Source organism: Nicotiana sylvestris, chromosome 12 (genome assembly GCF_000393655.2).
Source record: "Nicotiana sylvestris chromosome 12, ASM39365v2, whole genome shotgun sequence".
Lineage (NCBI taxonomy): Eukaryota > Viridiplantae > Streptophyta > Magnoliopsida > Solanales > Solanaceae > Nicotiana > Nicotiana sylvestris.
In genome coordinates, this window is record NC_091068.1 from 29,799,927 (window position 1) to 29,808,473 (window position 8,547).

General features: G+C 42.8%; 1 non-coding gene across 1 annotated transcript; it reads left to right on the forward strand.

Annotated features, from left to right (window-relative positions):
- The first annotated feature begins 7,908 nt into the window (after positions 1 to 7,908).
- Positions 7,909 to 8,015, forward strand: LOC138884416 (small nucleolar RNA R71). Its single transcript, XR_011404610.1, has one exon. It is a non-coding gene; the product is annotated as a small nucleolar RNA R71 (small nucleolar RNA).
- Positions 8,016 to 8,547: the final 532 nt, after the last annotated feature.

Sequence of the window (8,547 nt, forward strand, 5' to 3'; positions counted from 1 at the left end):
CTAGGCATCAAATGTGAATCATGGAATACAGTAAAACTCACACATATGGCACATGACTCATTCTGGATTGGCTTATCAAGACACTCTTTTCTGAGTATTCAAGTCAGTGACAAATATACAGTTTAAGGCACTTTAGCAAGAATCAACTACTGAGAATAGGTGTTACACTCTAGTGTCCATTGTGTTCAGGTGTAATAGCGATAAAGGCTTTTCTTTTCGAACTCCGCTCATTAGCCCATTAATCCTAATTTTAAAAACTAAAGAGAAAACAAAATGAATAAAAACTACCTATACCCGGTTCAAGCTAAACCCTTGGAAAAGAACTGTGGCCTAAATAAAAACCAAGGGGGGAGTTACTACACTACCTAAAAAGAAAATAAATAAAAAATCTTTTTGGAATTTTCTCTAGACTAACTTCCCACAAGAAAATTATCTAAAGGATCCGTCATCAGGAAGAGTCTGCATTTTCGTTGTTATTTTTATATACTCGACTTAGTCCCAGCTATTTAACTACTTTAAACAATACCAAAACTAAATCACAACCAAAACAAAATAAAATCAACCAAAATCAAATAGTCAAATAACAACTACATATGTACAATGAAGCATCCCCACCCCACACTTATAATCAAGACATGTCCCCATGGCTGTAAAAATTGTAAAGAATAGTGAGGTCGAGGTACTTCCCTGAAGGTCACTCCTGGTCGGAGACGGTTTCTGGGCTCACATTGCATGCGCGACCCAGAGCTCTTAACCAGTCCAAGAATTTCTTTTCAGATTTCACTTGTCTGTCAGCAACCACCTCCACTCGGGTACCTAAATCTGTGACTGAAGTACGTAACCCAGCCATCTCTTGTTCCAAAGCGGTCATGCGTGTGCTCCTGCATGGCTGTGAAGATGTGGATGCCCTAGATAGTGTTGGAGCTGCATCCTCGTGCTCTGGGGCCTGGTGTTCGATACTCACATTCTCCTCTTCTTCATACTCATCATCTGAATCGTCAGAGCTACCACTACTTTCCACCTCCGTTGCTGCTGGTTCCTTTCCCGTGGTTACCTTGTCCGCGCGAAACTTCCGGTCCTTTCTTACAAGGCCATCCGCAGCTAGATTTTCGGGCACTCGAGCATCCCTACAAAGTTGAGTTATTAAAGAAGGGAAGAAGAACCCATACCTTTTACTCGGCTGTGGATGAATATCTCGTCATATATTACTTTTGCCACAACAAAGTTTTGCCCATTGATGAAGCACCAAATCAAAGCGGCTCTGGGCCCATTCACCTCAGTAGTATTATGGGATGGAATCAAACGGGTGTTGATTAGGTACAACCAGCATTTTGCTTCAGAGGTGAGTGCGGAGGAGTGGAACTTCTCACCATATAGCATCCAAACCACTTCTTTTCCCGGTGCATAGATAGTTTCAATGAATCGCTGCCACTTTTCCTGTGTTGGGTTACAACCATATTCATAGAAGTCATCATAATCAATCACAGGTGGTGGTAGCTGGTATGCCGCCCATATTTCCTCAACAGAGGCATTCACCGCTTTGCCCCGTAATGTGATGATGCCATTGTGATGCTCAGGCGCGTTGGCGTAAAATTTCCTTACAAGCATAACATTGCCTTCACCGGGCTCATTAATGAAAGTTTGGAGCCCACGTCTCATCAGCTCTTCATACATGTGAGGGCAATTTCGCTGGAGTAATCGGACTTCAATGCCCCTTTCAGGAATTGGCTTCTTAGAAGCCTTCTCAACAAAGCGGTCATGGGCTTTAGCTGAGACAAATTTTGTATCATCAAAAGGGTGTGCAGGTGCAGCCCCTTGCGACTTGAAGGTTTGTCTGCTAGTTGATGGACTGGTGGTGCGGCGTTTCTTTGATGGAGCCATGGTACCTACAAATCGGGAACAAATAAGTACCTCCCAACACCAAAAAGTGTGATGCACTACAGTTACTCTGACTTCTCGCACATACGTGGTCACCATTATATAATTTCAGTCATTGAGGCCTTTTTACAAACACCTTATAGGCGTTAGGTACACACAACCTATTCCAAACAATTTGCAACATGAACCCACAACCAAATCTCCCAAATGTCACCAATCAAGTAAACAACACTCTATAATTCTCACAACTCATAAATACTACAATAATTACTACCAATTCTACTATTAACCAAACAAAATAAAAGATAAATATCTAAAAGAAAGCGTGCTTAAACACACCAAAATCTGCAGTGATTATTTGAAATAAAGAGAAACAATTTAGAGCAAGATGAACATACCTTTAGTGAATAAAGATTAGAGAAGAAGGGGAAGGGGAAAATGTGTTGGAGAATTGGAAAAATTTTGAAAAAAATGAAAAACAAAATTCTGGAGAAGGTGAGTTGAAGAAGAAGGAATTGGGTAGGGTTTCCTTAAGTGTTGGAGGCTTGTGTGTTGGTAATGGGAGGGGTTTAGGGTGTTGGGGTTATTACAATGGGGGGGGGGGAATGAGTTAGACTAAAGAAAGAATAATTGAAAAATAAAAAAAAATCAGAGCAAAGAACAAACAGGTATCAAGGGCAGGACGCTATTAGCGCGTTCATATGCGCGATCGCGCTAAATTAGCGCGTCCAATACAGAATGTTTTGCCAAGTAGCGCGTCTATTAGCGAGTTCAGATGCGCGATCGCGCTAGTAGCACGTTCAGATGCACGTTCAGTAGCGCGGCCCAGGCAGAATGTTTGTGCCATGTTAGCGTGTTCTTAGTGCGCCTAGATGCACGGTCGTGCTAGTAGCACGTCCATGAGCGCGCCCATAAGTGCGGTCGCGCTAACTGGGCTTCAAAATCCTGAACTTTCACCTTTTTTTTTCATTTTTGATTGCCTTATCATCCGCCCATTGTTACCTGCATTGGTTAGCATTTTCAAAAACTCACAATTAATTACTACTACGACCGTCGGGTTGCCTCCCAACCAGCGCCTTAGTTAATGTCGTGGCACGACGTAGATTAAGCTCGTTTAATGCTCGCTCGACCTTTTCGGTTCAACAAGAATTCTTACGGAAAACTCTTTTATTTCCTCCATCCCCACATACAGTTTTAGTCGTTGTCCATTAACTTTGAAAGTGTTAGTGCCATCTTCACTGGTTATCTCCACAGCCCCAGACGGGAACACTTTGGTCACCTTGAGTGGCCAGACCATCGGGACTTAAGCTTACCCGGAAACAATCTCAACCTTGAATTGTACAATAATAGCTTGTATCTAGGTTTGAAATTTCTGTCCACAATGTGTTTGTCATGCAATCTCTTCATCCTCTCCTTGTAGAGATTCGTGCTTTCAAAGGTGTGATATATGAAATCCTCCAACTCATGTAACTTTGCTAGTCGAGTTTCTCCAGCTTCATCAGGGTTCATGTTCAATTGCTTTAGTGCCCACCAAGCTCGATGTTCTAGCTCTACAAGTAGGTGACAGGACTTCCCAAATACCAATTTTTATGGTGACATACCAATAGGTGTTTTGAATGCAGTCCTATAGGCCCAAAGTGCGTCGTCAAGCTTTTTCGCCCAATCAGTTCTTGTGGCGTTTACAGTTTTAGTGAGTACACTCTTGATCTCACGGTTTGAGACCTCTACCTTCCCGTTTGTTTGAGGGTGATATGAGGTTGCTACCTTGTGGTGCACATCATATTTAGCCAAAACCTTTTCAAAGACACGATTGCAAAAGTGCGTACCCTCGTCACTAATGATGGCACTCGGAGTCCCAAATCGGGTGAATATATTCTTCTTCAAGAATCCAACCACCACTCTCGAATCATTGGTGGGGAGTGTTGTAACTTCCACCCATTTGGATACATAATCCACCGCAACAAGTATGTACTTATTTCCATAAAAACTGACGAAGGGACCCATGAAATCAATTCCTCAAACGTCGAACACCTCAACTTGCTGAATTGGATTCATGGGCATCTCATGTCTATGGGATATGTTTCCCGCTCTTTGGCATTCATTACAGCCCTTTACCCATTGGTGAGCATCCTTAAAGATTGTTGGCTAGTAGAACCCTGCCTCTAACACCTTTGTTGTTGTCCGAACTCCTCCAAAATGTCCTCCATAAGGTGATACATGACAAGCCTGCAAAACAGAACATTGTTCTATCTCGGGGACGCATCTTCGGATCATGTTATCAATGCAAATTTTAAACACATGCGGTTCATCCCAGTAATAGTTTCGGCAATCACGATAAAATCGTTTCTTTTGAACATAGGAGAGTTCATATGGTTCAATGCCGCAAGCCAAATAGTTTGCAATATCAGCGTACCATGGCACATCTTTCACACTTGTAGCTAGCAGTTGCTCGTTAGGAAAAGTTTCCAGAATATCCTCACACTCAATTGCATTTTCAGCACCTTCAAGGCGCGACAAATGATTAGCGACTTGGTTCTCCGTTCCCTTACGGTCACGAATCTCCAAGTCAAACTCTTGCAAAAGTAGCACCCAACGAATTAGGCGCAGCTTAGACTCTTTTTTATCAACCAAATACCTAATGGTTGCGTGATCTGTGCACACTATCACCTTCGACCAGATCAAGTAAGACCTGAACTTATCAAAGGTGAACACAACAGCCAACATTTCTTTTTTAGTTACCATGTAATTCAGCTGAGCACCACTCAATGTCCTACTTGCATAGTAAATAGGGTGCATTACCTTATCCTTGCGCTGTCCCAACACGGCTCCCACAGCGTAGTCACTAGCACCATACATGAGTTCAAACGGTTGCTCCCAGTCGGGATCAACTACAATCGGTGTTGTGACTAGCCGCTTCTTCAGTTCCTCAAAAGCAAACCTGCAATCATCAGAAAACATAAATGGGTTATCTTTTTTGAGCAACTTACAGAGGGGATTTGCGATCTTGGAAAAATCCTTGATGAATCGCCCGTAGAAGCCGGCATGTCCCAGGAAGCTACGAATAGCCTTGACTGATGTTGGAGGTGGAAGTTTTTCTATCACGTCGACTTTGGCTCTATCCACCTCAATCCCTTTACTTGACACTAAGTGCCCCAAAACAATTCCTTCTTGTACCATAAATGGCACTTCTCCCAATTTAGCACTAGATTCGTCTCGATGCACCTTTTTAGAACACGGGTTAAATTTGCTAGGCATTCATCAAAAGAATTTCCCACCACTGAGAAATCGTCCATGAAGACCTCCATAATGTCCTCCACCATGTCTGTAAAAATGGTCATCATGCACCGTTGGAATGTTGCAGGTGCGTTACAAAGGCCAAATGGCATTCTCCTGAAGGCAAACACTCTGTAAGGGCAAGTGAATGAAATATTTTCCCTATCCTCCGGGGCAATAGAAATTTGGTTGTACCCCGAGTATCAGTCGAGAAAACAGAAGTGTGACCTTCCTTCCAATCTATTCAACATCTGATCAATGAAAGGAAGTGGGAAATGGTCTTTCCGGGTAGCCAAGTTCCGCTTCCTATAATCCATACAAATTCTCCATCATGTGATGGTTCTTGTAGGAATCAATTCGTTGTTATCATTCTTAACTACCGTCATGCCACCTGTTTTTGGTACACATTGAACTGGGCTAACCCAGCTACTGTCAGAAATTGGGAAAATGATTCCCGCATCTAACCACTTGATCACCTCTTTCTTCACTACTTCCTTCATATTGAGGTTCATCCTTCTTTGGTGTTCTCTGGAAGGTTTGTGTCCTTCTTCCAGCAAAATTTTATGCATATAGTATGTGGGGTTGATTCCCTTTATGTCTGCCATGGTCCACCCAATAGCAGTCTTGCACTCCTTAAGTACCTACAAGAGTTGTTGAGTCTGCACATCTAGCAAACTAGATGAAATAATAACAGGTAATATGGAGTTAGGTCCAAGAAACTCATACCTGAGATAGGCTGGCAATGGCTTTAACTCCAACTTTGGTGGTTCTTCGATTGATGGCTTGGCTGGAGAAGCTTCTCTGTTCTCCAAGTGCAAGGGCTCAAATTCAAGTGTTCTATCCTAGAACCCTCTACCTTCTAATGCCATTACCCATCCAGCCAGTTCTTCTCCCTTTACCTCATCAAAGTTCATCAGACACGCAGCAAGGGGGTCTTTAATAGTCAGCAGTTCATTATCGGTCTCTACAATTACCTCCACGGTATCTATAAAAGAGCAATTGGCGAATTCACTTGGTCCCCTCATAGATTTCTGCACATTGAATGTTATTTCTTCATCGTTCATCCTCATTTTTAACTCCCCAATTTCACAATCGATTAAAGCACTTCCCGTGACCAGGAATGGTCTTCCCAAAATTATGGGAATCTCTTCATCTACTTTACAATCTAAGATTACAAAATCTACAGGGAACACAAATTTCCCTACTTGAATCAACACATCATCTAGAATACCAGAGGGTCGCTTTACCGTCCTGTCAGCCAGCTGTAACAACATAGATGTGGGCCTAGCTCTTCCAATACCCAGCCTTTTATAAATTACCAAGGGCATAAGATTAATGCTGGCTCCTAGATCACACAGTGCTTTAGCAAAGGCAAAATCACCAATAGTGCATGGGATTGTAAAGCTCCCTAGGTCAGATAGCTTTTTCGCAATTGGTCTAGTCACCACTACACTACAGGTCTGGGTGAGAGTAACTATGGCTAAGTCTTGGAAATCAAATTTTTGGGACATTAAGTCCTTCATCATTTTTGCATACCTAGGCATCTCTTCCAAAGCATCAATTAAGGGAATGTTTACCTGGATTTGTTTTAAAATTTCCAAGAACTTCTTATATTGCTCCTCTTTTTGGTACTTAGCTAGCCTTTAAGGGAAGGGTGCAGGAGGTCTCTTCTTCCCAATCATTTGGGATCGATCTTTATCAGCCGCTACATCAACCACTGGTTCCTGTGCTATTTCAGCTTCTTTCTCGGTCTCAATTTGAATGTTACCTTCTTCCTGGGCAGGCTGGGCTGTCACTTTTGTTAGTTTCACTGATTCATCCAACTCTATGGGCACTGATATAAGTGTCTTAGCTTCCCTGGCTTTTCGAGCCCTTTCTTGCTCTACATCCAAATCTCTGCCATTACGTAAGCTCACCGCCATCAACTGCTTCGGGACTTGATCTTTTGGATTTACCTGGGTATCAGCGGGTAGTGTTCCATGAGGGCGATTGTTTAGAGACATCGAAATTTGGCCCATTTGCGTTTCAATATTCTTGATCGCCGAGTCATGTGCATCTACTCTCTCACTAATCTTTGCACTAGACCCAATGACCAGTTGCATCATTGCTTCAAGTCTAGCAAACCCATCTTCCTGCCTTCCACTGTACTGCTGCTGAGGAGGGTGATACCCCTGCTGTTGATTCTGATTACTGTATCCATGTGGCCTTGGGTAAGGTGTTATATTGTTGGAGGGTTTCATACCTCCCATTTTTCCACTATTGAATTGTGATTGGGCTGGCCTGTATTGCTGATTTTGCTGACTCCAATTCTGACCACCTTGTCTCTGGCCTCCATAATTAGACACATAGTTCATAGCTTCAGGGTAGTGCTGATGATCGTGTCCTGTAGGCCACTGATTACCAATTGGCTGACTAATGCAAGATGTGCACAAGCCCCCATTAGTAGTATCTACAATATGTACCTGCTATTTTTGCCCTGACTCTTCCACCCTTTTGGTGAGTATGCTCATTTTTCTCAATAAAGTGGCCATATTTTCAGCCGTTGAATTGGATGGATCTAAAGTCACTGAGTGCACCACTAGAGTGATAGATGCATTTCTGGTTATCCATCTTGAATTCTGCGCCATCTTGTCAAGCAGACATTGACCTTCTCTCCATGTTTTACTCAAGAATACTCCACCCGCTGAAGCATCAACAATGTTCTTCACGCTGTCTGACAATCCTATGCAGAACCGTTTTCCCAACATCAAATCTGGAATGCCATGGTGCGGACATATGACCAGCATCCCTTTAAAACGCTCCCATGTTTCATGCAATGTTTCCATTGGCCTCTGTTTAAAACTCAAAATGTCATCAATCTGTTGCGCGGTTTTGTTGGGGGTGGAACTTGTTCACGAATTGCCGGACTAACTCCTCCCAAGTTGTTATGGAATTTATGGGGAGTGAGTTTAACCAGGTCTGGGCATCTCCGGTCATTGAGAATGGGAACGATAGCAACTTGATTGCTTCTGGAGTTACATTGGGTTGTCTTTGGGTCTTGTAGATTGACAGAAAATTTTTCAAGTGTTGTTAAGGATCTTCGACATGTGACCCCGAAAATAGCCCATTATTTTGCAACAAATGAAGCATGTTATTCGTGATTTGGAATGATTCAGCTTGTATCTGCGGGACTAAAATTGAGGTGGCCAAATTTTCAGCTGTGGGTTGCGCCCAATCATAGAGAACCGCCTCGAGCACAAGAGGTGCCATTGGTGCTATTGGTACAGCTGGGTGTTCTTCGTGATCTCCCATTGTTGTTTCGATTGGATCAGTTGTTTGTTGTTGTCTGTTTCTCCGGTTGTCCCGGTTCAAGGCCTTGAAAACTTTCTCGGGATCTAAAAATGCGTCAAATACTTC